The sequence below is a fragment of the Suricata suricatta genome, chromosome 7 (genome assembly GCF_006229205.1).
Source record: "Suricata suricatta isolate VVHF042 chromosome 7, meerkat_22Aug2017_6uvM2_HiC, whole genome shotgun sequence".
NCBI lineage: Eukaryota > Metazoa > Chordata > Mammalia > Carnivora > Herpestidae > Suricata > Suricata suricatta.
Window position 1 is genome coordinate 72,169,640 of NC_043706.1, and position 20,983 is coordinate 72,190,622.

Genomic DNA, 20,983 nt, shown 5'->3' on the forward strand with positions numbered 1-20,983 from the left:
GTGAAGAGATAGCTAATTTGTTTTCATTGTTACTGACTTTATTCTACAGTCCCTGTCAACTTCACTCAGGATTTTGCTGTTATGAAAGAATAAACATCGACAACACAAGGAAACTCCAAAGCTTCCATTTTAAGGGCAAAAGCAATGAAATATGAATCAAATAAGTAGGTCAATAGACTTAGTATTTATGCAGCATTGTTTCCTAGAATCATCAAAATATTTTTCATTAATAGTCCACAAAATTTTTTTAACTGTTTATTTCTTTTGAGAGAGACGGAGAGGGGTGGGGAGGAGCAGAGAGAGACGGAAAGAGAATCCCAAGTAGGCTCAGCCCAACGTGGGGGTCAGTGTGGAACTCAATTTCATGAACAGTGAGACCATGAGCTGAGCCCAAATCAAGATTCAGATGCTTAACTGAGTGGCCACCCAGGTGCCCTGCCCCAATAGTGCACAAAATGTTGATGATATACACATTTCATTACATATTTAAGATGTAATATACACACTGTTGCTTATATCTTCAACATTTTGTTAATCCTTGGCCTGGTGATATCCAGTGAGGATATTATTTGGCAGATGCAAGATTTATTGCTGGTTGCTGTCCTATGCATGTAGAGATGTTGTTGATTATCATTTCCACATGGCTCCTAAGAGGGAGCCATAATCTATTCTGAACTGTATATATAAATATTGCTGATTGATTTCCACTATAATAATAGTTGGTTGTGGTTACTTCTGTTTGAGACCTGCCTCAGATACACAATCTTTTGCTCATAAGCTCTTGATGGTAATTACATCTGCTCAAATATGTCATCTTTCAGGGGCTATAAGTCCCCAGCAGTCCACAGCTTTGCCACTTACTAGGCATTAGTAAATCCTTAAAATATCTCTTGTGCTTTCTTTAGTTGCAGTTGTCTGAGCTTCAGCCAGCAATCATGGAGGTATTTCCATATACTCATCCTCATCTGCTACATTTCCTACAGCTGTGTATAAGGAATCACTTTAATGACAAGGATCTGTCCACAGTCAAGGAACTCATTGCTGAAGAGTCACAGTTGCCACTTTGTTCTCCATTGTGACCATCTCAAAGACTGAATGGGACACTTATGATAGTTTTAAGTGTTACTTTCATCTGGAAGTGTAGACAGATACCACTGAAGCTTGATACCTTGCCAATTTTTAACTTTACCGGCTTCTTCTTGGTCTCTTTGATTTAGGAAGGCAAGGCCCCTATCAGCAGACAACACATTATAGCTTTCAGCCCTACAGAGTAGGTGAGAAGTCCTAACTGTAGTAGAGCTACCTCACAGAGGCTTGTCTGAAATCAGATCAGTAGAGACATGCTTATTCCATGGTTAGCAAATTGCTTTCTACATGGAAACTTCAGGAAGAATAGCACTTAGCAGAATTATATGAGAAATAAAAGAACACGTGCTACCTTTACAATGCTGAAGGATATCTTGGGCTAATGGAATGAAAGACTTTCTTAAAGGTGTGGAAGAATGTTCTGGCACAATCTATACCTATTTTTGTGTCACTTTTGAGAAAGTTTATGTAGAATAGAGTGCTTTAACTGTTGCTGAAAGCATATACTCTGAGGTCTTATTAGGCTGGGTTAGCTACAGAAAGATTTAAAAAGTAGGACAAGGACATCAGCCCATCTTTAGGGTTCCAACGAAAGAGCCTAAGCCCAAATTACACATATTACAGTAGTAGTGTGCCAGAAAATGTGTCTATTAGCTATAGTTAACCACAGGCCAAGCAGGCAGTACTTGGTTATTCAGACAAGTGTACCATGAGGGAGCAAAGTCCAGTCAACAGACCAAGGGTAAGGGCAGGATTCAAATATTGGTATGAGAGCTGGGAAGAGAAACTCTAGAATGGGGATTAAAAGTCATTCTTCAATACTACCTGGCTTGATCCAGACTTAGAATGGCACTGATTTTGCAAATATGAGCAAAGTAGCCCTATTTCTAAAAAGGGGTATTGGGGCAGGAAATCAAGCTGAGCAAGAACTCTTTCCCATTTTAATCTTACTATCTTGCACTATGGTTTCAAGTGGTTTAGAAAGGAGACTGCTAATAAAATGTGAATGTATTTCCTCATAGTACTAAACATATAATTTAAATAAAAATAATAATTCTCTTTGGTTTCTATATTTGGTTTACTATATTTATATATGTTTAATACAAAGATTTTCAATTATAATATCATCTTCTGCCTTACTTACAACCAAAAATAATTTTTTTAAATGGTAGCTAACTTGAAGTGCTTTCTTTTCATGAAAAGCAAATATGTCTTCCTCTGCTTACTTAACCCTTCTCACTCTTTTACAGAAAAATTAATTTCCTGACTATGTAATTGTCTCATTTTACCTCTTAAAATCTTGCCTCTCCCCAATACAGATAAATAAACATTTGGCCAGTCAGCTAACAAATGAATGAACCAATAAGACAATACCTAAAACATAGTAAAGTCTCAATAAATGAGTTTAATAAATGGGTGAATGGGAATTCGTGGGTAGTAACAACATTGATGAAGAGAATGAGTTTTCAGAAATTTTTAATTTGTGAAATAAGCCAGGAAACTCTATGGGTCCTTCTGATTAGTTGAGGTCAGATACCTAGGGAAATTAAAGGCAGACTGCCTGGTACTTTTTATAAATCAACTGGCTTTCCTCCAAGGAATTCTAGACATCATCACAAGCAGTAACTTGCCAACTGCATATTAGTCCTTAAGACACTTTCCAGTAATGTTATAATCATTCAAAAGTAATGGTTTAAAGGGTTAATCACTGCTGTGTTGTGAAAATACTACAATTTTGTTAGTATAGCAGTACATTTTGATAGGGATCTGTAACAACTTTGTAAAATAGCTAAGCTGCCACCGTGACTCATGATTCCTAACCCAAGTTTCATAATCTTTCTCCTTAAAATTCGTTCAATTTAAAAAATAAACTAAAAACATTTTTTTCCATAAACTTAAATAAGCAGATGATGAATTTCTGCTGCAGCAGCAATTTTCATGTTTAAAAATTAAATGACAATATTTGCTTTGCCTACGGACCACATAGGTAGGAAATAGTTTTTTTTAAACCAATTGTGTTGAATCATAAACACTGATAAATAAACCATCTTACAATATAGCTTTAAATAAAAATGTGATATACCATTAAGTCAACAAATATTTGTTGGAAACCCATCTGCCAGGCACTTTCTAGGGGGAAAAAAATCATTGTGGAGCTTACATTCTAGGAAGAGAAGATAGGCAATAAATAAATAAGTAAATTGTCTAAAATGTTAAAAAGTGACCAGTTACAGGAAAAAAGAAAAGTGGGATCTGGAGACTGGTATGGGAGACTGGTGGGAGGTTCATGGAGGAGGGACATTTGAATAAAGGCTTGAAGAAGAGGAATGGCCCACTGGTGTACAATACATTGATAATTACTCTTATAAATGTCCTTTTGAACACCCCTCACATGTCTATATATTTATACAGATGATGTCATTCCCTTGCCTAAAACTCCAGTGACTTCCTATTGCTTTACCATAATGTGCAATCTCCTTAATTTGTTCTGTGACAACTTCTGTGATCTCATCCCTGACTCAACCTCCAGACCCCTGCCTCTTTCTCTTTTTTGTTCTGCTTCAATCATGCTGGATTTATTTTAATTCCCTCCTGAGTAGCAGTGGGTTTCCCACTTTCTGGTCTTCCTGCAAACATTTCTCTCTGCCTGTAATTATTCTCCTGGACTTTTACCTGGCTGACTTCCCAACTAGCCATCCGGGTCCACCCCCTCTTCCAAACCATCCCTCGTTTTAGACTCATTGCACGGCATTTTCACCTTCCCGGTCCTTATTACAATGATAAGTAAATATGTAATTATATGTTTAATTTGTTTTTCCTGATAGACCTTAAGCAAATTGATGATAGGGATGTTGTCTTATGTCTGCCCTGTTCATTACTATGTACCCAGTGCCTGGCACAATATTTGTTGAATGAATAAAGCATGCTTAAAATGGGTGGGTGGGAGGAGGGAATTCATGTTGTTGGGCTAGGTGGAAAGAATGTCCCAGATTAGGATGGGAAAGTGATGATGGAAAGTATTTCCCTGGATGAACTTAATATACTATTAAGTTAAATGTCTGGGATGGAAAGACCATTAAGATTCTTTTTTTAAATTTTTTTAAAATTTATTTGAGAGAGAGAGACAGCGTGAGCTGGGGAGGGTCAGCAGAATCTGAAGACAGACTCCAGGCTCTGAGCTAGCTATCAGCACAGAACCTGATATGGGGCTCGAACCCACAAACTGCAAGATCATGACCTGAGCCAAAGTCAGATGCTTAACCAACTGAGCCACCTAGGTGCCCTGACCATAAAGATTCTTAAGTAACTCTTTTAGGATATATTCTTTCCATGGACTGACATATAGCTAGCAGTGAGGTTCCTTAGATAATGATTATATAATGATGATAGACTAGATAATGTAGATACTAGTCTTCTCCAAACAGTCCAGTTCCTCCCAACACTTTCCTATTCTGCTAAATTTGTGTGTGGCCATGTGGTCTTCTGCGTCTCATGAACTAAGTGAATACAGGATGTGTCACTTCTGGCAAGAAGCTTTAAGAGTCACTACACAATTGGCCACCTTTTTTCTTCTGTTTGCCACAGTACTTCAGGAAGCAGCCAGTCTGTTAGCAAGTCCCTGAGTGGGCATGACACGGAACTCCCAGTTAACCCATTAAGAATGTATAGTAATTCACCTTTACATGATTAAGTCACCGAAACTTTGGGTGATTAGTTTTACAGAATAACCTATCTTGACCAATAAGAAACAGGAGGTTTTGAGGCTGCTTGTACAAAGAAATGTTCAAGCACCAGTACTGAGATGGAAAATGGAACTCATCTCTCCAAAATGGATACCTCCATGAGACCACAAAGCCAAAGGAGACCAGTCATCCAAAGCAGAGCAGTTAACTCCATCCTAGACTCTTTCCTTTCCCTTGTTCCCCACAGGCAATCTACCATTTCCCCAATGCCTCCTGAATACATACTTCTTCATGCATTTCACTTTCCACCTGTCTCTGTCTTGTTTCCAACCCTCACCATTTCTCTCCCAAGAGTCTCTTCACTCATATTCCTGTTTCCATTCTCACTCCTCAGTAATTCATCTGAGTTGTTGCCAAAGTGATTTTTCTAAAAGAGAGCTCTGATCACACTCGTCTTCTATTTAAAACTCTCCAGGGAATTCTCATCAGTGTCAGGATTAAGTCCACATTCTCAGCAAGATGTATTCAAGCCAGGGATTTGAGACCCTCAGCTCCTGTCCCAGTCCCGCTACAAGCTGAATTGGATGCCAATCATCCATATTGCTATAGTATGTGATGCATACCTCTATACGTTAGTGCTTTCTTCAATCACAGCAACTCCAAGCCCTTACCAGTTCTACAGCAATGGCACATTGAGCTACAAGGATTGCAGTGCCTCTCCAGGGTGGCCCCCCTCAGCTTTGCAAATCCTTTTTCCTAGCAGCTAATCTAGTGGCTGGAGGAGACCACCCACCATGCTTGCAACAGAAACAACCAGCCTTGTGTTTCTGCTCTCTAATTTATTTTCTTTTTTCCCTTAATAAGATAAAAGATTTATATCTCTTTTGTGTGTGTGTGCTGAATATATTCAGTCTTGAAATGTTCTTCTCTGATATGTGTGTTCCCTCTTCCAAATCTTTATCGTTGGATGTTGCCTTCTTAGGGTTTATTGCCAGAAGAACCTGAACAAAATAAAAATTTAAGTACAGATGATCCTTTTCAATATATCTCCATTACATTTAAGTCCTACTGGGTTTATAATGGGGGAAAAAAGGAGAAAAGTAACCAATGTCAACTAACATTGTCATCAGGTCAGAAACCAAAGGCTCTCAAACCATGCTCAGAGGGACCAAATTTCCATGGGGTCCTATTCCAAGAAAAATATATTATTGATTTAAATGTACTGAATATCACCCACGCATGGAAATAAATTTAAAATGCACATTTTTTATGTAACATAAAAAGAAAAGGTAATGATCTAGTTTGAAATACAAGGACCACATGACTCAGAAGATTATATAAGGATAAAGGGCTGTGGGACCAATGATAGTTGAATGTTTCTCTATTATAGCCTCCTGCCGTCTGGCAACAGTTCATTTAATTCATTTTGTACTAAGGAAAATTTTTTTGTAAAGACTTGAGAAATGAATTCCATTGATTGTTCATTCCACTGGGATCCCTTGGTGATCCCAAATTTGTGTCTCAACATGTTATCTGTCTCCTAATTTCCTTAGTACCTTCGCATTTGGCCCACCTTTTTTTTTTTTGTCTTTGATTTTACTAATCTGGTTTGTTCTTGGTTCATGGTTCTCTTTGTCAAGGGTACATTTTAGTGAACATTCATTTGGGTGGGTTTATACATTCAAAAATACATTATTTTTATCTTGTAGAAAAAAGTGATGCAATAAGCAGGCATATATCACAATATATTTACAGAATTAAAAATATATAAATACATATAAAAAATTCTTTGGTAGCTAAAACTAAAATAAAAAATTTTCACTTCATAATTAAGATTTTAATAGTTTTTTCAAAGTTGATTTATAAGCTATAATATGAAATGAATATTTGATTTTAAATAAATGAGAAATGTTGAGAATAGCCATAGTCATAGATACTTTTAAAAACACCAATGAGGGACACCTGGGTGGCTCAGTCAGTTAAGCATCTGACTTCAACTTAGGTCATGATCTCAGCATCTGTGATTTTGAGCCTTGCACCAGTCTCTGGGCCAACAGCTCAGAGCCTGGAGCCTGCTTCAGATTCTGTGTCTCCCTCTCTCTCTCTCTCTCTGCCCCTCCCCTTCTCATGCTCTGTCTCTCTCTCTCTCTCAAAACTAAAATAAAAACATTAAAAAATTAAAAATAAAACAGCAATGAAGGATGCCCAGGTAGCTTAGTCCATTAAGCTTCTGAGTCTTGATTTCAGCTCAAGTCATGATCTCACAGTTCATGAGTTCAAGCCCTGCATCAGGCTGTGCTGACAGTGCAAAGCAGCTTGGAATCCTCCCTCTTCCCCCTTCTCTCTCTACCCCTCCCCAGCTCATGCGTGCACACACACTCTCTCAAAATAAATAAAAGTAAGCATTTAAAAAATTTTTAAAAAATGAATGATGGAAAAACCATTTTCTTATTTTTAATCAAGGGCCAGAAATAAAGTACTTCATTTTATCCAACAATTTTCCTGATGCTTTTTTGCTTAGATTACCTCCCAGAAAGCCTGCAGTTTCTGTTATTTGTCACCTTGACATTAAAGCAAAGATGCTGAATACTGTTTTCTTCTGAAGATACTATTCAGATGAATCTACAGGATGTAAAAGGGAAGAGAGAATGCTTCTCCTGGAATAACCTCTAGCGATGTACTTGCTGTTGTTCAATCATAACTGCAATTGATCAGTCCATTGATTTTCTCTAGTGGACAAACCAAATACCTCTCTTGATATCTTGTTAAGTACCAGACTCTATCCTAAATGTCACATATATGATAAGTAAATAGATCCAATCCTGCTCTTCTGGCACTCGGAGACTAGCTTGAGCTACTCAACCAAAGTTTATCTGGAAGTTTCTCAACAGTGTAAATCACTGAAGTGGGTTTTATCAATCACTGAGCATGTAGATAGCAGTACAGATTATGAAGTGATACTCCAATTCTTCAAAATGAAATGAAATGAATGAACCAATAAATGTTTGGTTATCTGGCACATGACATTTCTCAGCTCTTGCAAAGTACCCTGTTTAGGAGCAGATGATGACCCCCATGAGTCAATAGGCAATTTTGTCAAAATTACAACTGTGCAAAATATATTTTTCATAGAACTTCTAATCAGAGGTTTGTATGCTAGGCAACTCTATATCCAAAATAATCAGATATATGAAGCTCTTAGAGCTGAAAAAGCAATCTACTTAAGTATCAATTCATCTGCTTAAAAGGCATTCTAAATGGATTTCATAGTAGCACAGAATAACATGCATTTATTATTCTAATCTGAAGAATATGACAGTCACTTCAGGTAACTTGTTCTTGAATAAGCAATAAGGTCAATGCTTAAAAAAGAGGAGTAACAGAAAAGGGGAAACAAATAGAGAGAAGCCAAATGTACAGTTCTGGATGTGTATTTATATATCCAACACCTGCTACTGAGAAATTCTGAAGACCTCATTCCATGCATGCTACACTAAAAGGAGCCATTTTATCGTGTGTGCATTTGTATCATTGGTGCATTAGATAATATTCTTTTGTCCACTAGTTTTCTACATGCTGAGATTCCCGGGATTGCTAAGTGTCACTAATTATGGTATATGAACACATGGTAATTCAGTTAGCACACAACAAAGGGCAAATTTGTTTCTTTTCAGTTATTGTGTTGCCACAGGGCAAAATTTACTCATTACTACAGTGTGGGGATTTAACATTTTCCATTGCACTCATCACTCTGTAATACATATAAGGGGGAGCCATTAATGTTTTCTAAAGTATCCACAAATAATTTTTTGACAATGTGTTTTCATTTCATGTATTTCCTTGATGCCTATATTAAAATAAAACTGTGGCAAATTGCAATTAACATCACAATTAAGCTGGCTCTTTAGCTAAGTATGGAAAGGTGTTAACTGCCCACTCACAAGCATTACTAAACTGAACTCAAATATGTGTGACTACAGAAATAGTCATATATGTTGCTAATTTACTTTTATGATTGGAGTTTGAAGAAAAATGGCCAAGATTCCATACAAAATATTAAAAGGCACAAATGATGTAGTACTTGTCAATTAAAATTGAGAACGTGGGTTTTGAACATGTCACTCCTGATGACATGTAAAAGTAAAAGGATGATGGGGCCCTTGGGTGACTCAGTCAGTTAAGTGTCTGACTTCAGCTCAGGTCATAATCTCACTGTTTGTGAGTTCAAGCCCTGCATCTGGCTCTGTGCTGACAGCTCAGAGCCTGGAGCCTGCTTCAGATTCTGTGTCTCCCTCTCTCTCTGCCCCTCCCCCGCTCATGCTGTATCTCTCTTTTTCTCTCAAAAATAAACAAACATTAAAAATTTTTAAAAACTTAAAGTAAAAGGGTGCCAAGATTCCCCACAAAACATGAAAACACACAAATGATATAGTACTTGCCAGTTAAAACTGACAAGGTGGGTGTTGAACATGTTCCTCCTGATGACATGTTAAAGTAAAAGGATGCCTTTCATACCAGCAAACAGTTGTTCACTTGGTGTTCCAGGATATCAGTAAAAAAAAAAAAAAAAAAAAAAAAAAAAAAAAAAAGCAAAAAACACCACTATGTTTAAAAAACTAAAATTCATGTTAGCTTTCTCATTTTAAGCTTTCTAGTATTCCATGAGGATAGTTACTAAATTTCCTAAGTACAAACTATTCATTCCTTTCAATCTTGTTCTCTGGAATAAGAGATTATCAAAAGTCAGGATGAATACGGTAAACATTACTCTGAAAAGACATAAGTCTAAAAAGAGGAATCTGGATTAGATTCTGTTTTCTGAATAGGGAGGACTTAAACTAATAGTTCTAGTTCTGGAGCACTGGAGAAAAATATCATGAGAGCTTGCTAAGGGGAAAGCACTAACTTTAAGTTGCATGTGTGCATTCAGCTAAGAAAATCCCCATAGCAATGGGAAAATGTCAAGAATTTCATAGAGGAGGTAAAAGATTTTTTTTTCATTTCTATTATGTTTGCCCTGTTGCCAGGGTTAACATTAAGTAGGATGGAATTTTTTTACATGCAGTCACTTCAGAACTTCCCCCCCAACCCCCAAGGGTCAGGGAGGGCCAGAGGGAGAGGGAGGGAGAGAATCTTAAGGAGACTTCATGCCCAGCATGAAGCCCACGGTGGGGCTTGATATCATGAACCCTAGGATCGTGACCTGAACCACCCATGCACCGCAGGACTTTTTTTTTTTTTCAGTAAGAAAATATTATTCATACACATCTTGTATTTCACATAACAGGAACATAGTTAATAGAGTCCAAATCTATGTCCTTGTTTGGCAGATGGAGTATGTATTTTGTCATTGTCTTCAGGTTTTCTTTTTTCTCTCCTCTTCTTTCTCCTTCCCTCTCTCACCTCCTTTCTTCCTCTTCTCCCTTCCTCATTTTTCTCCTCCTCTTTGTGATATGTAGACAAAATCTTAATAATATATTAACTTGACAAACCCCACATTAGTATTTTTGTATTTTTTTAAGGGTATGGTTGCAGAAGAAGAGATGTTGAAAAAAATTTACAAGAATAATAATCCACCAACTTCTCATCTTTGTGTCAGAACACCAAAACAGGTAGCTTTTAATTTTTACTTCAGAAAGCAAATTTCAAAAGCTGGACTTTCTTTTTAAATTAAATATATTATGATTTTATTTTATTTTATCTTCAGACCCCTTCATCTCTAACAAGCCCCGGATCCACACTGAAGTTTGGAGCTATGAGGGGAGATCGTTGGGCTGTAATTGCCAAAATGGATAGGAAGAAAAAACTAAAGGATGCAGAAAAGCTATTTGTTTAATTTCAGAAAATGAGTGTGATTAAGGAGCCTAATAACATCTTATTTATAGTTAATTTAAAATGTTTATTTTTTGAAGAGCTAAACATTTTCTGAGGACTTTTTTTTTTTAAGATCATGGTTGTGAAACTACTTTCTTATATCTAGTCACTGAAAAATTATTTTGTAATACAAAGTAATATCTAAGGCAGAATTGAGTGATTAGACCACTGATCTATTAGTTCAACGTACCTGGAACTTTGTGCTTCCAGTTTCACTTGAAGTCAGCTTTAAAGAGATCAATTAAATGATGCACTGGAAATGATGAGGGTCTTTCATTTGAAGAAAGAAGTCACCTGGGATCAAGCGGAAACAGTTCTATTTTTATAAACAAATGAAATCACTTAATTGTGAAAGAAACAAAACTATTTTCTATAAACAGGAAAAGTCTCCGTTGTGTTCTCAAAATAAGTCCTATTTCTTGACTTTAAAGAAGTAATTTCTACTTGTAATACTTACTGGAAAACTATTTTTATGCAAATCTAGTGACCAAGAAATATCTGATGAGTTAAAAAAAAAAAAGTAACAGTCAATTCCACTTTGTGAAATATTTGTGGCTCCCCTGAGAAAATTTACTAGACTTAGAGGAACCTTGGGAAACTATAAAACTAGGGACTTTAGTAAGAAGATAACCTTCCTTCTGAAACCTACAGGGACTATTAGGATGAAATGAAAATCAATAGCCATTTAGGGATATCCCACATCAACTTTACAACTTCTGAATATGGAAGAGAGACACAATTAAGATAAAACAATGAAACATACATTTCACAAAATCCTTGGGGACATTTTCTCATTTCTTAACACAAATACATTGTTTTATCAGGCACATCTGTGTAAACAATCTACCTGGATTTCAGGAAGGCATTTTCCAAAATCTCTGATGACAATATAATGGATGGGAGAGACAAGTATGGACTGGGTTACAGGACAGCTATATAAATCCAGATGTTTTCAAATAAGATAGAAGACCTGGGTGTATGTAAGGGGTCTTATATTTGACAACAGTTTTGAACCAGTAAATTGGATGAAAACAAAAGAGACAGTTTTATCAAGTTTTAGATGATAAATTTGCTGCTGTGAATATATTGAGAAACAGAATTCATATTCAGAATGCCAAAAGGTGGATTAACTGATAAAAATTAATGAGATTGAACTTTAAAGAAAGAACATGACACGGGGGTTCAAATCCCAGGGTCTTTCAAGATGTGACAAGTTTTCTTTTTTTTTTTTTTTTTTTGAGACAGAGACAAAGCAAGTGGGGGAGGGGCAGAAAGAGAAGGAGACAGAATCCCAAGCAGGCTCCATGCTGTCAGCGCAGAGCTTAAGGCAGTGCTCAAACTCAAGAACTGCAAGATCATGACCCCAGCTAAAACTATGGGTGAGATGCTTAACTGCCTGAGTCATCCAGACCCCCAAAGTTTGACAACTTTCTAAACTTTGAAATAAGAGAATGGAACAGGAAGAAAAAGACCAATAAATTCTCTCAGTGCAAGGGCAAGCTGGGATCTCTCCTTGGGGCAGTGGCCAATGGGAGCTATGCCAAGAAGTGGCAGAGGATGCTGAAGTTGGAGGTGTAAGCTTGTGTACCTTGGAGGGTAGGGGTCTGCATTTACACACTAAGGGACACGATGGTCTCTGCAGGTGCAAACAACATTTAAGATTGTGACACCCAAAAGGTGAGGTCGGCTCAGGATCAGAGGAAATATTCTATTGTCACTAAGTATTCTGTTTTATAATTGGGGCAAGGCAGTGGGAGTGCCTCAGCAAAGGGTACAGTCTGCTTAGTAGCATCCAGGTGGCCTGACTGAGATGAGCAGATGTCTGGCTGGAGGAGTGGCATAGTCCCCAGCAATGAAGGCTGGAACAAGCTGTGGACAAAGTCAGTCCTATAGATAAGTGAATCTTAGTCCTAGGAAGAAAAGTGAATTGCATTCTGTAAACAAAGATAAAATTTCCACAATCCAGATTGCATGTGGGGAGAGGGAGGGAAGTAGTCAGTGGGTATGAGGATGTCTGGGGTCCACTTGGAGTATTTCTTACTCTAAAGTCCCTAGAATCGTATCCTGGCTCTACCACTTAGAAATGGACAAGCTACTTAATTTCTCTGTGCCTTTGATAGCAGCTATCTCAAAGGGTTTTTGCAAGGAATAAATGAGCTAATATTTGTAAAGCACTTAGAGCAATACCAGGCAAATAATCAATGCTATATAACTATTTGCTCAATGAAAATAAATGAAATGAACATTCAGATTGATGAGAGAAATACAAAGACCCATCTCAGCATATAATGGACACAGAGCATAGACAATCACACAACAGGTGATTGAATAAACATGGAAAAATATTCAACATTTGTAATAACCAATGAAACACATCTTTACAAAAAAAAACAAATACCATTATAATGATAATGCCATTATAGACAAAATGGAATGGGTATGTTCCTCTCTTCTGTCATAAAACACTAACTCTTTATGTTAGTTACACTTGTACGTACTGGTGATAGAAAAGTAAAGACCCCATACTTCCTTGAAAGCCTTCCTTACAGTCTAGGTGAGAGACAAACATGTAGACAATGATTATGAAACAGTGTGATGAATTGTGTATCTTACTCATGCTTTACTGAAGCTCTCATACCTGTGGTGCGTGTACAAAAGCCTACTGGAACAAGCAGTCCAGGTATTTAACCCTGCCTGGCTAGGAGGAAATGACCCAGGCAAGGTCATTTGAGGCCAGGCTATAACAGACAGACACTTGCATAGCACTGCTAGGGAATTTGGCATAAAGTAGCAAAGGACAATAATCGCTCTTTATTTTCCAACATTAAGAAGTTAAACTCAATATCCAGAATATTTATTGAGCAATCTAAGGGGAACAAAGATATCCTTAAATGCTCATTACTGGAGAGTTAGGGGAAACTAGCATAAATAACTCCTTCCATTTTGGAAATAGTCTGGCAATAGTCCTGTAGGTTCATAGAGGGATTCATCCAACCTTATAATTCTGGGAGTTTATTCTAAGGAAATAAATAGGATTATTTATAATAAAAACTTGTATTGCTTAAAGAAACTGCCGCCTATCAACTTGATGAAAAATTTGGCAGAAGATGAAAGTTGTGGTATCCACATAGAAATATGGAAATATACTTAATGTACACAATATAAAATGAGATAATTCAAGATGGCTTCTATGATATAATTATTATTAAATATACAGGAAAGACTTCGGGAAAAGTTTAAAGAGTTGACTTGACATGCTTAGATTGGTGACATTGTGGGTATTTAAGCATTTTTCCAATTCTTTTTTGATAGTTTATTTTAATACAAAAGAAAATGAAAATTTCTTCATATATGGTCAAAAAGATATATATTGGATTAAAGAGATTGTACTGACAACATATCAGATAAAAAAGCCCAGGGAGTTGAATTAACTGTAAATTCAAAATAAAGCAACAATTTGATATCACTCCCCAGAAAGCAAATCCCATTTTATTGATGAGCAAAACAACAAGAAGAGGACTTACAGGAGGCAGCCCTCTTTCAGTTGTCCTTGATCATAGTATGTCTAAAACTTCTTTTGTTCTGGAAGCCACATTTTTAAAGATGGTTATAGGCAAGTTGGAGTACATCTACATAAGTAAGGGCAAGGGAGTGAAATTGAAGAATGTGCCAATGTTTAATGTGGAAGGAGAAATGCAACATGGAGATGGTAGGTAGCATACCTATGTTCAAAAAAGTTAACTGCTGTCATGGAGAAGATGGAATAGACTTTCTTTATATAGACCCAGGAGTCCCCATCAGTGGACATTATGGAAAAGCAGATCTAAATTTATGGAATTAAGGTAATTTATAATACATGTTAGTACTATTCAAAGCAAAATGGTCTGTCATAAAAGATGACAAATTCTTTGGAATTAGACTGTTTTATCTAGATGATACTATCTATGGGGGATATTACAGAGGATGTGAGAGTTTAGATGGATGTTTTTTAACAATCCTGAAAGTCAATAACTCAAATTGTCTTTTCAAGAAATCCACAGTGTGGCACACTTTCAAATCTTCAGAACCTACTTGTTACTTCTCTTTTGTATCGTGCTTATGATCAACTGGGCTGCTGTGCTTAGGAATGAGACAGAGCTCGGTGAGATGCTAGAATGACAGCTGAAATGAAAAAAGTTGGTCTTTAAGGGTGAAAGGGGTGACTTGAAAAGATGTTACCATCAAATCCTTTAGTAATAAGTAGTTGGATGAAAAGCTGAAAACTTGTGTTAACAGTCACTATTCCAATTGCTGACATTTTGCAATAAGGAATGGTTTTATTAGATTTCATTCCAGTAAAAATTAAATCCATTTAAATCCTCAGAAGGAATGTTAAGGAACATTGCAGAAACCAGAGAAATAGCAATGACTCACATAGTTTTGAGTCTTTGAGAATGAAAGATATACTTACAATATATTTTAGAGTGAATCTTTTTATTCTTGCAAAGCTGGTTTCTGAAGTAGGAACTTTCTGTGATTGATTGTTAAAGACCTAGTCTCAAAAACTTAGTTAGTTTTATAAATAATAGTATATTTATTGCTTCTTATGTCAATGATTTTTCATAAGACAGCACTCATTTCTTTGGAGTACTAGTATAAACAGAGTCAAAGATTCTGATTATTATTGTAACCCTTCAAGGCTTTTTGCTTTATTTGAATGATTTGTGGCAAACTACAAGGACATAATTCAGTCAAAGGAATGTTCTGAATCTTTTTGGTTTGTCTTCTCATGACCCTTGAAGTGTTGCACAGTGTAAGCAGCAAAAAACAACCAACATTTTGGAGTTCCTTCTTATAACTTACGTTAATCCCTTGAGTCTTAGGATTTTGTTTTAATGTGGAATTATGTTATCTATTTATAAAGTTCTTAAGAAGTGTGTGTAAATACTGTATTTAGCTGTTTAATTAGGGTAATGGGGTACTTTACTAAACTAGTTTAATTAAAAATGCTTGATTGAAACTGTTTTATCTTGTGGCAGATAGATTTGTGGCTCCCAAACTGATGACCCATGTAATACGCATTTCATCTCAAGACAATTTGGCTTTGTCCTTCCCATCTAATGAGACTTTGTTTTGTTTTATTTTGGTTTGGTTCTTGCTGTCATCAAGGATTTTGTAGATCTTGAAATTTTTTATTAGGTTTAAACTTTGATTAGGTTTTTTATTTTGAAAGAAAATATATCACATACAGGTGATATATTATCTGTCATTTCAAGAAAAAGTTCAGAAACGATTCCATCTTGTAAACATTTTTTTCTCAGAAGAGATTAGTTTTACATATATATAAAGTTTATTTATTTTGAGGCAAAGAGAGAGAGAGAGAGAGAGAGAGAGAGAGAGAGAGAGAGAACATGAGGGGGGAGGAGCAGAGAGAGAGAGGGAAAGAGAGAATCCCAAGCAGGCTCCACACTGTCAGAGCAGAGTCTGAACCCAGGCTTGATCTCACTAATAGTGAGATTATGACCTGAGCCAAAGCCAAGAGTCAGATGGTAAACTCACTGAGCCACCCAGGTGCCCCAGACCATTTATATTTTAAGTCTATTTTTCCTTGATGAGTGCTAGGCGAAGCAACATTTCTTTTGAAGATAGTAGACATAAACAAATTGGAATGAATGGAGCTAATTAGGTTCAAACATATAACATGCTGGTACCCCAAAACATTTGAAAGCTTCCATTGCTAGAAAAGCACATAGTCAAGTTTAAATAGATTACATATGAACATTAGGGCATATTTATTTATTAGATTGCTATCATCCCTCTCCCACCCAGCTAGAAAATTTGTGTTTAGAACAAATACTTTATAATCAACAAAATGCAAGATAGAGGAAGTAGAACTCAACAATTATAAGACTCTTTTCTCCAAAGATTTACAAACAGGTGTCCCTAGCATACACACATACACACAGACACACACCCACACATGCCTTCCATCAACAACCGCTGCTGCTTTACCCTATGGACCAATTCTGTTCTTGGCTGATGGCCATGTGTTTCTGGCTTTGGGCCTTGATGTTGTCCTTAAAAATGGAAACAGATGACTGGAGGAAACTAGTCCAAGAAGATGTAGGTCTAAATGATCAAAATAACTGGAAATCCAGGGGAAAGAAATGCACTCATGCCCTTGCAAAGCCTGAAGCACTGCCCATGGAATCCTTTGATGGCAAGAAACAAATAAAAGTGGCATGAAGTGATGGAGAAGACCTTGTAGGGACTAAGGAGAAGTATCACATCAAATCTGAATGTTCTTGCGTCCTGGCTACATTCAAAGGATTTTTAAATTAGTAATATTGATCAAGAACTCTGTTTTGAGTAATATAGATTTAACCACTTCAAAAGGCATTAAAGCATGAAAGTTTACTAGGAAATAAAAAAGAGAACCTGATTAAATGGAAATCCACACACTCCATGTTTCTAGCTGGGAAGTCTAAGTAGGATATCAATTCTTTCCAAATTAGTTTAAAATTTTATCATATCTGAATAGAATCTGAGTGAAATTTGGAGGAATTTATATCAATATTAACATAGAAAAAGAAATGACATATGACAGAACTAACTGGTTAGGACCTATTTCCCACCCATTTCAAACATAGAGAAATTCTAGATAAAATGTAATATGCAAAGCAAGTAAATAGCTAAAAGGAGACATGGAAGAAAAACAAAACTAAAACAAAACCCTAAAACTTTGCATTCAAAATGAGCTTACAAACCAAATTGTTACCATATGGGAAGAAATTTAATTTCAGAAATATGATCAAATTTCTATACTGTGAGAAGGAATGTAATCTTAATATCCAAGAGTTAAATGAAAGAATCAGAGTAACAAAATAATAAAATAATAATAAAATATAAAAGGTAAGATAAAAAATAAGTTAAATGGAGATGAAGAAAAAAACACTTTAAAATTATGAAAATAAAAGATATTCAGTGAAATGAGAGACTAAAAATAGACTGGACCTAGTCAAAGAGAGAATTAGCAAATTGAAAGATGGCACTGAAAAGTTTGCTGAGAGTGATAAAGAGATAAGATACATGAAAGGGAAGTTGAGATGTATGTGTACAGCAGCTCTCATGCATTATCTGACAGAAGTTCCAGAAGACAGGAATGAAGGAAAAATAACAATTGAAGAAAATGTTTTCATTTTGAACTGAAAAAAAGAAATGAGTTCTCATAACAAAATATGCTATAATATCAAGCAAGATAAATAAATTCAAAGGAAGATGGTTATCACAGTGAAACTGAAGAACATCAAAGAAAAAATAAAATTATTAAAGCTACCAAAGAAAAAGGCAAATTATATTGAAAGGAAATACTTTGAAACTGGCAACAAACTTTTCCTCAGGATCCACAGATGCTAGAAAACAATAGAATAATACCTTCAAACTGCTGAGGAAACATTCCTCCCAAGCAGCAAAAACTAGTATGAAGAAAAGATGGGGTAAAACTAAGAAAGTGTGACATGTAGGAAAAAGAGTTTATCACTGACACACTCTTTCTAAATTATCAATGTGTCAAGAACACTGAATGGAGAGTGGGGTCATGGAATCCAGAAAGCAACTGTGAGCTCAGAAAATGATAGAAAGACCATTTAAATGTAATTGACTATTTAACATAATTAATAATTTTTGCATTTAAGATGGAAAAATAAAGTTGTAAATGACATTAGGATCGTAGGCAGGTAGTTGAACAGTTAAATTGAAATAATGTCCCATTTGAGAGGAAGAGAGAAGTCCTAAGAAAAAGTAAACCTTGTTAGAAATATTTACATATATATAAACACTTAAGTGTAGCCACCAAAAAAGTACAAATACAGTCGATAGCTCCCAAATCAGCAGTGGAGAAAAAAGGGGGAATGTGAAAAATATCAATTCAAAAAGAGGCACTAAATGAGGAAAAATGAAGTATATAAAAATGATTTTCAAAAGCCCCAAACAAGGTAGATAAGTAAATGTAACAATAATTAAAACAAATACCAAAGGATTGAACTCATAAATTAAAAATAATTATCTAATTAGATTCTTAAATCCAGCAATATGTTACTTTTAATAAAACAATTTAAACAAAAACATACATAATAGTTAAAAATCAAAAGATGGACAAAGATAAACACACTATTGCTACTTAAAATAGCAATATCAATGTTACAAATAGAATTTGAACCAAGGAACTAATAGAAATCAAGAGGCATGGCATAATAATAGAAAGAAAAATTCATTAAGAACATAAATCACAAACTTGTAACCACTTACCAAATAGCCATAAAGCATATAAAACAAAAATTAAGAAAATAACAAGCAAATTTGATAAGTCCACAATCAGTGTGGGCAATTTAACACAGTTTTCAAATATTTATAGATCAAGCAGGCATAAAATTAAGAATATGGAATATCTTACTAATGATGAAATAACATGTTAGATTTAATAGATAATACATAGAAAACCATATTTCCAATCAGACAATGCACACTGACCATTTGTAAAACATTCAAGGCATGTAGAAATTCCAGTAAATTCCAAAAAATCAGTGCAAAACTGTTAGACTGAGAGAATATATCAATTGTATTTGAGAATTGATGTATTCTCTCAGTCTAACAGTTTACTAGAAATTAACAATTAAAAAGCAAAAACTTTGAAAATATATAGAATATATAAAAATACTTTAGAAAATAACAAGAAAAGAGTTGCCAATCATGTATGTGAACATACCACAGAGCCACAATAATAAAAACTGTTGCTCACTTAAAAATATAGTCCAGAAACAGACAATACTATCTAGATTGAAATAGTATCTGTAACTATAAATATCACCTGCAAATCAATGAGAAAAAAATGCCGTGAACTTCAGTAGATCAAATGACCATTGGAAAAACGAATTATTCACAGAAGAAGAAATACAATATAAATTTAATGTTTTCTATTTAAACAATGAGATTTCCCCCCCCCAATTAAATTCTGGAATACAGTAAATTTTATATAATCATTAATGTTATGATTATAAAGGTTCTTATTATATTCTGATAGTGAGGTTTTGATGATATTCCAGGTAATTACATGATAATATGTTTTGTCACAATTTAAAAGAAATCAGCTTGTAGAACTGTAAATACAGTGTCTTTTTTTATGTTTTATTTATTTTTGATACAGAGAGAGACAGAGCATGAGAGGGGGAGGGGCAGAGAGAGAAGGAGACACAGAACTGGAAGCAGGCTCCAGGCTCTGAGCTGTCAGCACAGAGCCTGACACTGGGCTCGAACCCAGGAACGTGAGATCTGACCTGAGCCGAAGTTGGAGGCTTAATCGACTGAGCCACCCAGGCGCCCCTACAGTGTCTTTTTAACTACATAAAAAAACTAGAAGAAAATACAAGAGCATGCTAACTCTATTTCTCTTGGGTTGGAGTTGTGGGTAATTTTTTTTAATGTTTATTTATTTTGAGAGAAAGAGAGAGATGGAGAGCGAGCAGGGGAGGGGCAGAGAGAGAGGGAGAGAGAATCCCAGGCAGGCTCTGCACTGTCAATACGGTCCTTGACACATTGCTTGAACTCACAGAGCAGTGAGGTCATGGCCTAGGTCAAAATCAAATGTTGGATGTTTAACCAAATGAGCCACCCAGGCACCCCTAATTCCTATTCTTTGAAATACTCTTCTGTGTTCTCCATGTAGAGCATGTGTTCCCTTTCATTAACTAGTAATTACATTTTTTAAAAAAGAAAGAAAAGAAAAGGAAAAAAACAAACAAACAAGGAACCTGCTTGTGGCTGGAGGTAGAATAACAGACCAGGTAGAAATTTCAAGGATAAAAAAAGTAACAAATTTTGAAATCCTAGAAACTCCTACAAGTCTTGCCTAATGACAAATACCTTTGTCTGCCTTTTAGTGTTTATTTGACCTAGTCCAGGCAAAAACAAAACACAGCAACAAACACATGAACAAAAATAATATTTTCACTTAATTTCATGTAAGTATTCACTGAGTAGTCCTTATAATGGTGCTTAGAAATATTAATGTGCTACATGGGGTACCTGGGTGGCTCAGTCAGTTGAATATCCAAGTTTGGCTCAGGTCATGATCTCATTGTTCATCAGTTCAGCCTCGCATTGGGCTTGCTGCTATCAGTGCAGAGCCTGCTTCAGATCCTCTGTCCACTTCTCTTTCTGCCCTTCCCTCACTCATACTTCTTGATCTCTCTCTCTCTCAAAAATAAATAAATATTAAGAAAAGAAATTTCTTAATATAGTTTTTTGTCAAGTTGGTTTCCATATAACACATAGTGCTCATCCCCACAAATGCCCTCCTCCATGCC

General features: G+C 35.7%; 1 long non-coding RNA gene across 1 annotated transcript in view; it reads right to left on the minus strand.

Moving 5' to 3' along the window:
- Positions 1-5,601: 5,601 nt before the first annotated feature.
- LOC115296919 overlaps positions 5,602-20,983 on the minus strand; it is a 52,853-nt gene continuing 37,471 nt past the window's right edge. The window contains exons 2-3 of the long non-coding RNA XR_003911139.1: positions 10,834-10,937; positions 5,602-5,770 (exon numbers count right to left, since the gene is read on the minus strand). This is a non-coding gene — a long non-coding RNA (uncharacterized LOC115296919). The remainder of the gene's footprint in view (positions 5,771-10,833; positions 10,938-20,983) is intronic.